At 47.8% G+C, this 14,901-nt stretch overlaps 10 non-coding genes across 10 annotated transcripts; all 10 read right to left on the bottom strand.

Annotated features, from left to right (window-relative positions):
• Positions 1-585: 585 nt before the first annotated feature.
• On the bottom strand, positions 586-776 carry LOC142698313 (U2 spliceosomal RNA). The gene has a single exon (XR_012865799.1). It is a non-coding gene; the product is annotated as a U2 spliceosomal RNA (small nuclear RNA).
• A 1,300-nt stretch (positions 777-2,076) lies between these two features.
• On the bottom strand, positions 2,077-2,267 carry LOC142698311 (U2 spliceosomal RNA). The gene has a single exon (XR_012865797.1). It is a non-coding gene; the product is annotated as a U2 spliceosomal RNA (small nuclear RNA).
• Positions 2,268-3,567: 1,300 nt separating this feature from the next.
• LOC142698310 (U2 spliceosomal RNA) lies at positions 3,568-3,758 on the bottom strand. Its single transcript, XR_012865796.1, has one exon. It is a non-coding gene; the product is annotated as a U2 spliceosomal RNA (small nuclear RNA).
• A 1,291-nt stretch (positions 3,759-5,049) lies between these two features.
• Positions 5,050-5,240, bottom strand: LOC142698308 (U2 spliceosomal RNA). The gene has a single exon (XR_012865795.1). It is a non-coding gene; the product is annotated as a U2 spliceosomal RNA (small nuclear RNA).
• A 1,285-nt stretch (positions 5,241-6,525) lies between these two features.
• Positions 6,526-6,716, bottom strand: LOC142698307 (U2 spliceosomal RNA). Its single transcript, XR_012865794.1, has one exon. It is a non-coding gene; the product is annotated as a U2 spliceosomal RNA (small nuclear RNA).
• A 1,280-nt stretch (positions 6,717-7,996) lies between these two features.
• LOC142698263 (U2 spliceosomal RNA) lies at positions 7,997-8,187 on the bottom strand. The gene has a single exon (XR_012865755.1). It is a non-coding gene; the product is annotated as a U2 spliceosomal RNA (small nuclear RNA).
• A 1,272-nt stretch (positions 8,188-9,459) lies between these two features.
• On the bottom strand, positions 9,460-9,650 carry LOC142698306 (U2 spliceosomal RNA). The gene has a single exon (XR_012865793.1). It is a non-coding gene; the product is annotated as a U2 spliceosomal RNA (small nuclear RNA).
• A 1,300-nt stretch (positions 9,651-10,950) lies between these two features.
• On the bottom strand, positions 10,951-11,141 carry LOC142698305 (U2 spliceosomal RNA). Its single transcript, XR_012865792.1, has one exon. It is a non-coding gene; the product is annotated as a U2 spliceosomal RNA (small nuclear RNA).
• Positions 11,142-12,409: 1,268 nt separating this feature from the next.
• On the bottom strand, positions 12,410-12,600 carry LOC142698304 (U2 spliceosomal RNA). Its single transcript, XR_012865791.1, has one exon. It is a non-coding gene; the product is annotated as a U2 spliceosomal RNA (small nuclear RNA).
• A 1,244-nt stretch (positions 12,601-13,844) lies between these two features.
• Positions 13,845-14,035, bottom strand: LOC142698303 (U2 spliceosomal RNA). The gene has a single exon (XR_012865790.1). It is a non-coding gene; the product is annotated as a U2 spliceosomal RNA (small nuclear RNA).
• Between the last annotated feature and the right edge of the window lie 866 nt (positions 14,036-14,901).

Raw genomic sequence — 14,901 nt, 5'->3', positions numbered from 1 at the left:
TCTTCTAGGTAACATAGTAACAAATCCAAATTGCTGCTCTCTTTGTAGGCAAGCAAGGCTTTGTTGCAACTGCAATTCTTACTTCTTCTTGAAATGTAGGGACGACAGTACATTCCATCACATCCATCTAGTGTACACAGGTAGGTCCATTGTGGCGGGCAGGCGAGCGGGCGTGCTGCTTTATTGGCTGTTTGCTGTTCCCCTACTCCACTCCACTATTTGACTGTTGTGCTGCAGCAATCAATCAATCAATCAATCAATCAATCAATCAATCAATCAATCAATCAGTGGCTGGCTCAGGTGCAGCTCTTTAACTTACCTAAAAGGGAGGGCGGAGAGAAGACAAGGAAGGTGAATGAGGTGTTCCAATGTGAAATGCCGGAAACACAGAAACACAGACGACACACAACAAGAGGTGGCAATCTATTCATTAATTGCATTTAATCAATGAGCTCATTATCACTCATGCATTGTCCAACAGGTGTTGAAATAATGGGATTAAAAGGGGAGATCCCTTCAGAAAGACAGAAACAATAGCAAAGACAAAAAACACTTTTGGAATCTGCTTTTAGTCAACACATAAGGAAAGGGTGCACCGGTCCTGGAAATACTGCAATACCAGGTCAATGCGTGGAGTGGACAGAGCAAGCTCTATTTCCATCTCCCTGTTCTAAAAATCCATTTAATATATGGTCCCCAGATAGGGGACGTATCAGATATTAAACTGATAAGAACAGATACTACACTTGATCTTAGCCAAAAGGCCGAGAAGCGATAACCCGAACGGGCCGCGCGTTGCCCGAGCCTGCCCGATACTGCTGTTCAGCCCTTGCAGCGATTCAGCCTACTTCTAGGCAATTCCATGGGGCCCTGCAGGCTCACACACTCACAGCTACACGGGAGGTGAATAAAGGCCGGAGAGGAAGCCAGACAGGATTTGCTTCTTTTGCTTGCACCACAATGCAGTGCTGAAAGAGGAGGAATCTACATAAAAACGCCTTCCTGGCAACGCCCAAATGCCCTGCTGCCATGCAGATAAACACTGGCAGCGGCAGCAAGTGCATGCCCACAGCCACCCCTTGTTCCTTCACACCTTGTATCAGCTGTAATCCAGTCCAGTCCAGTGCTGCCTGCTGAGCAGCACTGACCAACACTGCCTGGGCCCAGGCTTTTATCTCTGAGGCCCCATTATGATGTCAGAAAGCTGGCTCTGGAATCCTGAGGGCTCCACTATGACACGTGCAAAGTTCCGTCTGAACTTTATATAAGTAAGACGGTGAGGCTCAGTCAGTCACTCAGTGTTGCCTGAGAGGGCAACACTGCAACAGCCGGCCGCCAGGCTGTCTTTTTTTTGCACAGCTAGTTGCCTCCAGGAGGCCACAAGAGGGAGACAAGGGACTGCAAAATGGAAAATAGGCATCCACCAACTTTACAGACAACTTCTCCTTGCTCCTACAACCTCCATCCTTGCACAGTTTGTTATTCTTCTAGGTAACATAGTAACAAATCCAAATTGCTGCTCTCTTTGTAGGCAAGCAAGGCTTTGTTGCAACTGCAATTCTTACTTCTTCTTGAAATGTAGGGACGACAGTACATTCCATCACATCCATCTAGTGTACACAGGTAGGTCCATTGTGGCGGGCAGGCGAGCGGGCGGGCTGCTTTATTGGCTGTTTGCTGTTCCCCTACTCCACTCCACTATTTGACTGTTGTGCTGCATCAATCAATCAATCAATCAATCAATCAATCAATCAATCAATCAATCAATCAATCAATCAGTGGCTGGCTCAGGTGCAGCTCTTTAACTTACCTAAAAGGGAGGGCGGAGAGAAGACAAGGAAGGTGAATGAGGTGTTCCAATGTGAAATGCCGGAAACACAGAAACACAGACGACACACAACAAGAGGTGGCAATCTATTCATTAATTGCATTTAATCAATGAGCTCATTATCACTCATGCATTGTCCAACAGGTGTTGAAATAATGGGATTAAAAGGGGAGATCCCTTCAGAAAGACAGAAACAATAGCAAAGACAAAAAACACTTTTGGAATCTGCTTTTAGTCAACACATAAGGAAAGGGTGCACCGGTCCTGGAAATACTGCAATACCAGGTCAATGCGTGGAGTGGACAGAGCAAGCTCTATTTCCATCTCCCTGTTCTAAAAATCCATTTAATATATGGTCCCCAGATAGGGGACGTATCAGATATTAAACTGATAAGAACAGATACTACACTTGATCTTAGCCAAAAGGCCGAGAAGCGATAACCCGAACGGGCCGCGCGTTGCCCGAGCCTGCCCGATACTGCTGTTCAGCCCTTGCAGCGATTCAGCCTACTTCTAGGCAATTCCATGGGGCCCTGCAGGCTCACACACTCACAGCTACACGGGAGGTGAATAAAGGCCGGAGAGGAAGCCAGACAGGATTTGCTTCTTTTGCTTGCACCACAATGCAGTGCTGAAAGAGGAGGAATCTACATAAAAACGCCTTCCTGGCAACGCCCAAATGCCCTGCTGCCATGCAGATAAACACTGGCAGCGGCAGCAAGTGCATGCCCACAGCCACCCCTTGTTCCTTCACACCTTGTATCAGCTGTAATCCAGTCCAGTCCAGTGCTGCCTGCTGAGCAGCACTGACCAACACTGCCTGGGCCCAGGCTTTTATCTCTGAGGCCCCATTATGATGTCAGAAAGCTGGCTCTGGAATCCTGAGGGCTCCACTATGACACGTGCAAAGTTCCGTCTGAACTTTATATAAGACGGTGAGGCTCAGTCAGTCACTCAGTGTTGCCTGAGAGGGCAACACTGCAACAGCCGGCCGCCAGGCTGTCTTTTTTTTGCACAGCTAGTTGCCTCCAGGAGGCCACAAGAGGGAGACAAGGGACTGCAAAATGGAAAATAGGCATCCACCAACTTTACAGACAACTTCTCCTTGCTCCTACAACCTCCATCCTTGCACAGTTTGTTATTCTTCTAGGTAACATAGTAACAAATCCAAATTGCTGCTCTCTTTGTAGGCAAGCAAGGCTTTGTTGCAACTGCAATTCTTACTTCTTCTTGAAATGTAGGGACAACAGTACATTCCATCACATCCATCTAGTGTACACAGGTAGGTCCATTGTGGCGGGCAGGCGAGCGGGCGGGCTGCTTTATTGGCTGTTTGCTGTTCCCCTACTCCACTCCACTATTTGACTGTTGTGCTGCATCAATCAATCAATCAATCAATCAATCAATCAATCAATCAATCAATCAATCAATCAATCAATCAGTGGCTGGCTCAGGTGCAGCTCTTTAACTTACCTAAAAGGGAGGGCGGAGAGAAGACAAGGAAGGTGAATGAGGTGTTCCAATGTGAAATGCCGGAAACACAGAAACACAGACGACACACAACAAGAGGTGGCAATCTATTCATTAATTGCATTTAATCAATGAGCTCATTATCACTCATGCATTGTCCAACAGGTGTTGAAATAATGGGATTAAAAGGGGAGATCCCTTCAGAAAGACAGAAACAATAGCAAAGACAAAAAACACTTTTGGAATCTGCTTTTAGTCAACACATAAGGAAAGGGTGCACCGGTCCTGGAAATACTGCAATACCAGGTCAATGCGTGGAGTGGACAGAGCAAGCTCTATTTCCATCTCCCTGTTCTAAAAATCCATTTAATATATGGTCCCCAGATAGGGGACGTATCAGATATTAAACTGATAAGAACAGATACTACACTTGATCTTAGCCAAAAGGCCGAGAAGCGATAACCCGAACGGGCCGCGCGTTGCCCGAGCCTGCCCGATACTGCTGTTCAGCCCTTGCAGCGATTCAGCCTACTTCTAGGCAATTCCATGGGGCCCTGCAGGCTCACACACTCACAGCTACACGGGAGGTGAATAAAGGCCGGAGAGGAAGCCAGACAGGATTTGCTTCTTTTGCTTGCACCACAATGCAGTGCTGAAAGAGGAGGAATCTACATAAAAACGCCTTCCTGGCAACGCCCAAATGCCCTGCTGCCATGCAGATAAACACTGGCAGCGGCAGCAAGTGCATGCCCACAGCCACCCCTTGTTCCTTCACACCTTGTATCAGCTGTAATCCAGTCCAGTCCAGTGCTGCCTGCTGAGCAGCACTGACCAACACTGCCTGGGCCCAGGCTTTTATCTCTGAGGCCCCATTATGATGTCAGAAAGCTGGCTCTGGAATCCTGAGGGCTCCACTATGACACGTGCAAAGTTCCGTCTGAACTTTATATAAGACGGTGAGGCTCAGTCAGTCACTCAGTGTTGCCTGAGAGGGCAACACTGCAACAGCCGGCCGCCAGGCTGTCTTTTTTTTGCACAGCTAGTTGCCTCCAGGAGGCCACAAGAGGGAGACAAGGGACTGCAAAATGGAAAATAGGCATCCACCAACTTTACAGACAACTTCTCCTTGCTCCTACAACCTCCATCCTTGCACAGTTTGTTATTCTTCTAGGTAACATAGTAACAAATCCAAATTGCTGCTCTCTTTGTAGGCAAGCAAGGCTTTGTTGCAACTGCAATTCTTACTTCTTCTTGAAATGTAGGGACGACAGTACATTCCATCACATCCATCTAGTGTACACAGGTAGGTCCATTGTGGCGGGCAGGCGAGCGGGCGGGCTGCTTTATTGGCTGTTTGCTGTTCCCCTACTCCACTCCACTATTTGACTGTTGTGCTGCATCAATCAATCAATCAATCAATCAATCAATCAATCAATCAATCAATCAATCAATCAGTGGCTGGCTCAGGTGCAGCTCTTTAACTTCCTAAAAGGGAGGGCGGAGAGAAGACAAGGAAGGTGAATGAGGTGTTCCAATGTGAAATGCCGGAAACACAGAAACACAGACGACACACAACAAGAGGTGGCAATCTATTCATTAATTGCATTTAATCAATGAGCTCATTATCACTCATGCATTGTCCAACAGGTGTTGAAATAATGGGATTAAAAGGGGAGATCCCTTCAGAAAGACAGAAACAATAGCAAAGACAAAAAACACTTTTGGAATCTGCTTTTAGTCAACACATAAGGAAAGGGTGCACCGGTCCTGGAAATACTGCAATACCAGGTCAATGCGTGGAGTGGACAGAGCAAGCTCTATTTCCATCTCCCTGTTCTAAAAATCCATTTAATATATGGTCCCCAGATAGGGGACGTATCAGATATTAAACTGATAAGAACAGATACTACACTTGATCTTAGCCAAAAGGCCGAGAAGCGATAACCCGAACGGGCCGCGCGTTGCCCGAGCCTGCCCGATACTGCTGTTCAGCCCTTGCAGCGATTCAGCCTACTTCTAGGCAATTCCATGGGGCCCTGCAGGCTCACACACTCACAGCTACACGGGAGGTGAATAAAGGCCGGAGAGGAAGCCAGACAGGATTTGCTTCTTTTGCTTGCACCACAATGCAGTGCTGAAAGAGGAGGAATCTACATAAAAACGCCTTCCTGGCAACGCCCAAATGCCCTGCTGCCATGCAGATAAACACTGGCAGCGGCAGCAAGTGCATGCCCACAGCCACCCCTTGTTCCTTCACACCTTGTATCAGCTGTAATCCAGTCCAGTCCAGTGCTGCCTGCTGAGCAGCACTGACCAACACTGCCTGGGCCCAGGCTTTTATCTCTGAGGCCCCATTATGATGTCAGAAAGCTGGCTCTGGAATCCTGAGGGCTCCACTATGACACGTGCAAAGTTCCGTCTGAACTTTATATAAGACGGTGAGGCTCAGTCAGTCACTCAGTGTTGCCTGAGAGGGCAACACTGCAACAGCCGGCCGCCAGGCTGTCTTTTTTTTGCACAGCTAGTTGCCTCCAGGAGGCCACAAGAGGGAGACAAGGGACTGCAAAATGGAAAATAGGCATCCACCAACTTTACAGACAACTTCTCCTTGCTCCTACAACCTCCATCCTTGCACAGTTTGTTATTCTTCTAGGTAACATAGTAACAAATCCAAATTGCTGCTCTCTTTGTAGGCAAGCAAGGCTTTGTTGCAACTGCAATTCTTACTTCTTCTTGAAATGTAGGGACGACAGTACATTCCATCACATCCATCTAGTGTACACAGGTAGGTCCATTGTGGCGGGCAGGCGAGCGGGCGGGCTGCTTTATTGGCTGTTTGCTGTTCCCCTACTCCACTCCACTATTTGACTGTTGTGCTGCAATCAATCAATCAATCAATCAATCAATCAATCAATCAATCAATCAATCAGTGGCTGGCTCAGGTGCAGCTCTTTAACTTACCTAAAAGGGAGGGCGGAGAGAAGACAAGGAAGGTGAATGAGGTGTTCCAATGTGAAATGCCGGAAACACAGAAACACAGACGACACACAACAAGAGGTGGCAATCTATTCATTAATTGCATTTAATCAATGAGCTCATTATCACTCATGCATTGTCCAACAGGTGTTGAAATAATGGGATTAAAAGGGGAGATCCCTTCAGAAAGACAGAAACAATAGCAAAGACAAAAAACACTTTTGGAATCTGCTTTTAGTCAACACATAAGGAAAGGGTGCACCGGTCCTGGAAATACTGCAATACCAGGTCAATGCGTGGAGTGGACAGAGCAAGCTCTATTTCCATCTCCCTGTTCTAAAAATCCATTTAATATATGGTCCCCAGATAGGGGACGTATCAGATATTAAACTGATAAGAACAGATACTACACTTGATCTTAGCCAAAAGGCCGAGAAGCGATAACCCGAACGGGCCGCGCGTTGCCCGAGCCTGCCCGATACTGCTGTTCAGCCCTTGCAGCGATTCAGCCTACTTCTAGGCAATTCCATGGGGCCCTGCAGGCTCACACACTCACAGCTACACGGGAGGTGAATAAAGGCCGGAGAGGAAGCCAGACAGGATTTGCTTCTTTTGCTTGCACCACAATGCAGTGCTGAAAGAGGAGGAATCTACATAAAAACGCCTTCCTGGCAACGCCCAAATGCCCTGCTGCCATGCAGATAAACACTGGCAGCGGCAGCAAGTGCATGCCCACAGCCACCCCTTGTTCCTTCACACCTTGTATCAGCTGTAATCCAGTCCAGTCCAGTGCTGCCTGCTGAGCAGCACTGACCAACACTGCCTGGGCCCAGGCTTTTATCTCTGAGGCCCCATTATGATGTCAGAAAGCTGGCTCTGGAATCCTGAGGGCTCCACTATGACACGTGCAAAGTTCCGTCTGAACTTTATATAAGATGGTGAGGCTCAGTCAGTCACTCAGTGTTACCTGAGAGGGCAACACTGCAACAGCCGGCCGCCAGGCTGTCTTTTTTTTGCACAGCTAGTTGCCTCCAGGAGGCCACAAGAGGGAGACAAGGGACTGCAAAATGGAAAATAGGCATCCACCAACTTTACAGACAACTTCTCCTTGCTCCTACAACCTCCATCCTTGCACAGTTTGTTATTCTTCTAGGTAACATAGTAACAAATCCAAATTGCTGCTCTCTTTGTAGGCAAGCAAGGCTTTGTTGCAACTGCAATTCTTACTTCTTCTTGAAATGTAGGGACGACAGTACATTCCATCACATCCATCTAGTGTACACAGGTAGGTCCATTGTGGCGGGCAGGCGAGCGGGCGGGCTGCTTTATTGGCTGTTTGCTGTTCCCCTACTCCACTCCACTATTTGACTGTTGTGCTGCATCAATCAATCAATCAATCAATCAATCAATCAATCAATCAATCAGTGGCTGGCTCAGGTGCAGCTCTTTAACTTACCTAAAAGGGAGGGCGGAGAGAAGACAAGGAAGGTGAATGAGGTGTTCCAATGTGAAATGCCGGAAACACAGAAACACAGACGACACACAACAAGAGGTGGCAATCTATTCATTAATTGCATTTAATCAATGAGCTCATTATCACTCATGCATTGTCCAACAGGTGTTGAAATAATGGGATTAAAAGGGGAGATCCCTTCAGAAAGACAGAAACAATAGCAAAGACAAAAAACACTTTTGGAATCTGCTTTTAGTCAACACATAAGGAAAGGGTGCACCGGTCCTGGGAATACTGCAATACCAGGTCAATGCGTGGAGTGGACAGAGCAAGCTCTATTTCCATCTCCCTGTTCTAAAAATCCATTTAATATATGGTCCCCAGATAGGGGACGTATCAGATATTAAACTGATAAGAACAGATACTACACTTGATCTTAGCCAAAAGGCCGAGAAGCGATAACCCGAACGGGCCGCGCGTTGCCCGAGCCTGCCCGATACTGCTGTTCAGCCCTTGCAGCGATTCAGCCTACTTCTAGGCAATTCCATGGGGCCCTGCAGGCTCACACACTCACAGCTACACGGGAGGTGAATAAAGGCCGGAGAGGAAGCCAGACAGGATTTGCTTCTTTTGCTTGCACCACAATGCAGTGCTGAAAGAGGAGGAATCTACATAAAAACGCCTTCCTGGCAACGCCCAAATGCCCTGCTGCCATGCAGATAAACACTGGCAGCGGCAGCAAGTGCATGCCCACAGCCACCCCTTGTTCCTTCACACCTTGTATCAGCTGTAATCCAGTCCAGTCCAGTGCTGCCTGCTGAGCAGCACTGACCAACACTGCCTGGGCCCAGGCTTTTATCTCTGAGGCCCCATTATGATGTCAGAAAGCTGGCTCTGGAATCCTGAGGGCTCCACTATGACACGTGCAAAGTTCCGTCTGAACTTTATATAAGACGGTGAGGCTCAGTCAGTCACTCAGTGTTGCCTGAGAGGGCAACACTGCAACAGCCGGCCGCCAGGCTGTCTTTTTTTTGCACAGCTAGTTGCCTCCAGGAGGCCACAAGAGGGAGACAAGGGACTGCAAAATGGAAAATAGGCATCCACCAACTTTACAGACAACTTCTCCTTGCTCCTACAACCTCCATCCTTGCACAGTTTGTTATTCTTCTAGGTAACATAGTAACAAATCCAAATTGCTGCTCTCTTTGTAGGCAAGCAAGGCTTTGTTGCAACTGCAATTCTTACTTCTTCTTGAAATGTAGGGACGACAGTACATTCCATCACATCCATCTAGTGTACACAGGTAGGTCCATTGTGGCGGGCAGGCGAGCGGGCGGGCTGCTTTATTGGCTGTTTGCTGTTCCCCTACTCCACTCCACTATTTGACTGTTGTGCTGCATCAATCAATCAATCAATCAATCAATCAATCAATCAATCAATCAGTGGCTGGCTCAGGTGCAGCTCTTTAACTTACCTAAAAGGGAGGGCGGAGAGAAGACAAGGAAGGTGAATGAGGTGTTCCAATGTGAAATGCCGGAAACACAGACGACACACAACAAGAGGTGGCAATCTATTCATTAATTGCATTTAATCAATGAGCTCATTATCACTCATGTATTGTCCAACAGGTGTTGAAATAATGGGATTAAAAGGGGAGATCCCTTCAGAAAGACAGAAACAATAGCAAAGACAAAAAACACTTTTGGAATCTGCTTTTAGTCAACACATAAGGAAAGGGTGCACCGGTCCTGGAAATACTGCAATACCAGGTCAATGCGTGGAGTGGACAGAGCAAGCTCTATTTCCATCTCCCTGTTCTAAAAATCCATTTAATATATGGTCCCCAGATAGGGGACGTATCAGATATTAAACTGATAAGAACAGATACTACACTTGATCTTAGCCAAAAGGCCGAGAAGCGATAACCCGAACGGGCCGCGCGTTGCCCGAGCCTGCCCGATACTGCTGTTCAGCCCTTGCAGCGATTCAGCCTACTTCTAGGCAATTCCATGGGGCCCTGCAGGCTCACACACTCACAGCTACACGGGAGGTGAATAAAGGCCGGAGAGGAAGCCAGACAGGATTTGCTTCTTTTGCTTGCACCACAATGCAGTGCTGAAAGAGGAGGAATCTACATAAAAACGCCTTCCTGGCAACGCCCAAATGCCCTGCTGCCATGCAGATAAACACTGGCAGCGGCAGCAAGTGCATGCCCACAGCCACCCCTTGTTCCTTCACACCTTGTATCAGCTGTAATCCAGTCCAGTCCAGTGCTGCCTGCTGAGCAGCACTGACCAACACTGCCTGGGCCCAGGCTTTTATCTCTGAGGCCCCATTATGATGTCAGAAAGCTGGCTCTGGAATCCTGAGGGCTCCACTATGACACGTGCAAAGTTCCGTCTGAACTTTATATAAGACGGTGAGGCTCAGTCAGTCACTCAGTGTTGCCTGAGAGGGCAACACTGCAACAGCCGGCCGCCAGGCTGTCTTTTTTTTGCACAGCTAGTTGCCTCCAGGAGGCCACAAGAGGGAGACAAGGGACTGCAAAATGGAAAATAGGCATCCACCAACTTTACAGACAACTTCTCCTTGCTCCTACAACCTCCATCCTTGCACAGTTTGTTATTCTTCTAGGTAACATAGTAACAAATCCAAATTGCTGCTCTCTTTGTAGGCAAGCAAGGCTTTGTTGCAACTGCAATTCTTACTTCTTCTTGAAATGTAGGGACGACAGTACATTCCATCACATCCATCTAGTGTACACAGGTAGGTCCATTGTGGCGGGCAGGCGAGCGGGCGGGCTGCTTTATTGGCTGTTTGCTGTTCCCCTACTCCACTCCACTATTTGACTGTTGTGCTGCATCAATCAATCAATCAATCAATCAATCAATCAATCAATCAATCAATCAATCAATCAATCAATCAGTGGCTGGCTCAGGTGCAGCTCTTTAACTTACCTAAAAGGGAGGGCGGAGAGAAGACAAGGAAGGTGAATGAGGTGTTCCAATGTGAAATGCCGGAAACACAGAAACACAGACGACACACAACAAGAGGTGGCAATCTATTCATTAATTGCATTTAATCAATGAGCTCATTATCACTCATGCATTGTCCAACAGGTGTTGAAATAATGGGATTAAAAGGGGAGATCCCTTCAGAAAGACAGAAACAATAGCAAAGACAAAAAACACTTTTGGAATCTGCTTTTAGTCAACACATAAGGAAAGGGTGCACCGGTCCTGGAAATACTGCAATACCAGGTCAATGCGTGGAGTGGACAGAGCAAGCTCTATTTCCATCTCCCTGTTCTAAAAATCCATTTAATATATGGTCCCCAGATAGGGGACGTATCAGATATTAAACTGATAAGAACAGATACTACACTTGATCTTAGCCAAAAGGCCGAGAAGCGATAACCCGAACGGGCCGCGCGTTGCCCGAGCCTGCCCGATACTGCTGTTCAGCCCTTGCAGCGATTCAGCCTACTTCTAGGCAATTCCATGGGGCCCTGCAGGCTCACACACTCACAGCTACACGGGAGGTGAATAAAGGCCGGAGAGGAAGCCAGACAGGATTTGCTTCTTTTGCTTGCACCACAATGCAGTGCTGAAAGAGGAGGAATCTACATAAAAACGCCTTCCTGGCAACGCCCAAATGCCCTGCTGCCATGCAGATAAACACTGGCAGCGGCAGCAAGTGCATGCCCACAGCCACCCCTTGTTCCTTCACACCTTGTATCAGCTGTAATCCAGTCCAGTCCAGTGCTGCCTGCTGAGCAGCACTGACCAACACTGCCTGGGCCCAGGCTTTTATCTCTGAGGCCCCATTATGATGTCAGAAAGCTGGCTCTGGAATCCTGAGGGCTCCACTATGACACGTGCATAGTTCCGTCTGAACTTTATATAAGACGGTGAGGCTCAGTCAGTCACTCAGTGTTGCCTGAGAGGGCAACACTGCAACAGCCGGCCGCCAGGCTGTCTTTTTTTTGCACAGCTAGTTGCCTCCAGGAGGCCACAAGAGGGAGACAAGGGACTGCAAAATGGAAAATAGGCATCCACCAACTTTACAGACAACTTCTCCTTGCTCCTACAACCTCCATCCTTGCACAGTTTGTTATTCTTCTAGGTAACATAGTAACAAATCCAAATTGCTGCTCTCTTTGTAGGCAAGCAAGGCTTTGTTGCAACTGCAATTCTTACTTCTTCTTGAAATGTAGGGACGACAGTACATTCCATCACATCCATCTAGTGTACACAGGTAGGTCCATTGTGGCGGGCAGGCGAGCGGGCGGGCTGCTTTATTGGCTGTTTGCTGTTCCCCTACTCCACTCCACTATTTGACTGTTGTGCTGCATCAATCAATCAATCAATCAATCAATCAATCAGTGGCTGGCTCAGGTGCAGCTCTTTAACTTACCTAAAAGGGAGGGCGGAGAGAAGACAAGGAAGGTGAATGAGGTGTTCCAATGTGAAATGCCGTAAACACAGAAACACAGACGACACACAACAAGAGGTGGCAATCTATTCATTAATTGCATTTAATCAATGAGCTCATTATCACTCATGCATTGTCCAACAGGTGTTGAAATAATGGGATTAAAAGGGGAGATCCCTTCAGAAAGACAGAAACAATAGCAAAGACAAAAAACACTTTTGGAATCTGCTTTTAGTCAACACATAAGGAAAGGGTGCACCGGTCCTGGAAATACTGCAATACCAGGTCAATGCGTGGAGTGGACAGAGCAAGCTCTATTTCCATCTCCCTGTTCTAAAAATCCATTTAATATATGGTCCCCAGATAGGGGACGTATCAGATATTAAACTGATAAGAACAGATACTACACTTGATCTTAGCCAAAAGGCCGAGAAGCGATAACCCGAACGGGCCGCGCGTTGCCCGAGCCTGCCCGATACTGCTGTTCAGCCCTTGCAGCGATTCAGCCTACTTCTAGGCAATTCCATGGGGCCCTGCAGGCTCACACACTCACAGCTACACGGGAGGTGAATAAAGGCCGGAGAGGAAGCCAGACAGGATTTGCTTCTTTTGCTTGCACCACAATGCAGTGCTGAAAGAGGAGGAATCTACATAAAAACGCCTTCCTGGCAACGCCCAAATGCCCTGCTGCCATGCAGATAAACACTGGCAGCGGCAGCAAGTGCATGCCCACAGCCACCCCTTGTTCCTTCACACCTTGTATCAGCTGTAATCCAGTCCAGTCCAGTGCTGCCTGCTGAGCAGCACTGACCAACACTGCCTGGGCCCAGGCTTTTATCTCTGAGGCCCCATTATGATGTCAGAAAGCTGGCTCTGGAATCCTGAGGGCTCCACTATGACACGTGCAAAGTTCCGTCTGAACTTTATATAAGACGGTGAGGCTCAGTCAGTCACTCAGTGTTGCCTGAGAGGGCAACACTGCAACAGCCGGCCGCCAGGCTGTCTTTTTTTTGCACAGCTAGTTGCCTCCAGGAGGCCACAAGAGGGAGACAAGGGACTGCAAAATGGAAAATAGGCATCCACCAACTTTACAGACAACTTCTCCTTGCTCCTACAACCTCCATCCTTGCACAGTTTGTTATTCTTCTAGGTAACATAGTAACAAATCCAAATTGCTGCTCTCTTTGTAGGCAAGCAAGGCTTTGTTGCAACTGCAATTCTTACTTCTTCTTGAAATGTAGGGACGACAGTACATTCCATCACATCCATCTAGTGTACACAGGTAGGTCCATTGTGGCGGGCAGGCGAGCGGGCGGGCTGCTTTATTGGCTGTTTGCTGTTCCCCTACTCCACTCCACTATTTGACTGTTGTGCTGCATCAATCAATCAATCAATCAATCAATCAATCAATCAATCAATCAATCAGTGGCTGGCTCAGGTGCAGCTCTTTAACTTACCTAAAAGGGAGGGCGGAGAGAAGACAAGGAAGGTGAATGAGGTGTTCCAATGTGAAATGCCGGAAACACAGAAACACAGACGACACACAACAAGAGGTGGCAATCTATTCATTAATTGCATTTAATCAAAATAATGGGATTAAAAGGGGAGATCCCTTCAGAAAGACAGAAACAATAGCAAAGACAAAAAACACTTTTGGAATCTGCTTTTAGTCAACACATAAGGAAAGGGTGCACCGGTCCTGGAAATACTGCAATACCAGGTCAATGCGTGGAGTGGACAGAGCAAGCTCTATTTCCATCTCCCTGTTCTAAAAATCCATTTAATATATGGTCCCCAGATAGGGGACGTATCAGATATTAAACTGATAAGAACAGATACTACACTTGATCTTAGCCAAAAGGCCGAGAAGCGATAACCCGAACGGGCCGCGCGTTGCCCGAGCCTGCCCGATACTGCTGTTCAGCCCTTGCAGCGATTCAGCCTACTTCTAGGCAATTCCATGGGGCCCTGCAGGCTCACACACTCACAGCTACACGGGAGGTGAATAAAGGCCGGAGAGGAAGCCAGACAGGATTTGCTTCTTTTGCTTGCACCACAATGCAGTGCTGAAAGAGGAGGAATCTACATAAAAACGCCTTCCTGGCAACGCCCAAATGCCCTGCTGCCATGCAGATAAACACTGGCAGCGGCAGCAAGTGCATGCCCACAGCCACCCCTTGTTCCTTCACACCTTGTATCAGCTGTAATCCAGTCCAGTCCAGTGCTGCCTGCTGAGCAGCACTGACCAACACTGCCTGGGCCCAGGCTTTTATCTCTGAGGCCCCATTATGATGTCAGAAAGCTGGCTCTGGAATCCTGAGGGCTCCACTATGACACGTGCAAAGTTCCGTCTGAACTTTATATAAGACGGTGAGGCTCAGTCAGTCACTCAGTGTTGCCTGAGAGGGCAACACTGCAACAGCCGGCCGCCAGGCTGTCTTTTTTTTGCACAGCTAGTTGCCTCCAGGAGGCCACAAGAGGGAGACAAGGGACTGCAAAATGGAAAATAGGCATCCACCAACTTTACAGACAACTTCTCCTTGCTCCTACAACCTCCATCCTTGCACAGTTTGTTATTCTTCTAGGTAACATAGTAACAAATCCAAATTGCTGCTCTCTTTGTAGGCAAGCAAGGCTTTGTTGCAACTGCAATTCTTACTTCTTCTTGAAATGTAGGGACGACAGTACATTCCATCACATCCATCTAGTGTACACAGGTAGGTCCATTGTGGCGGGCAGG

The sequence above is a fragment of the Rhinoderma darwinii genome, unplaced genomic scaffold (assembly GCF_050947455.1).
Source record: "Rhinoderma darwinii isolate aRhiDar2 unplaced genomic scaffold, aRhiDar2.hap1 Scaffold_1019, whole genome shotgun sequence".
Classification (NCBI taxonomy): Eukaryota; Metazoa; Chordata; class Amphibia; order Anura; family Rhinodermatidae; genus Rhinoderma; species Rhinoderma darwinii.
The sequence above is the reverse complement of the archived record's forward strand: the minus strand, read 5'-3'. Positions and strand labels throughout refer to the sequence as shown.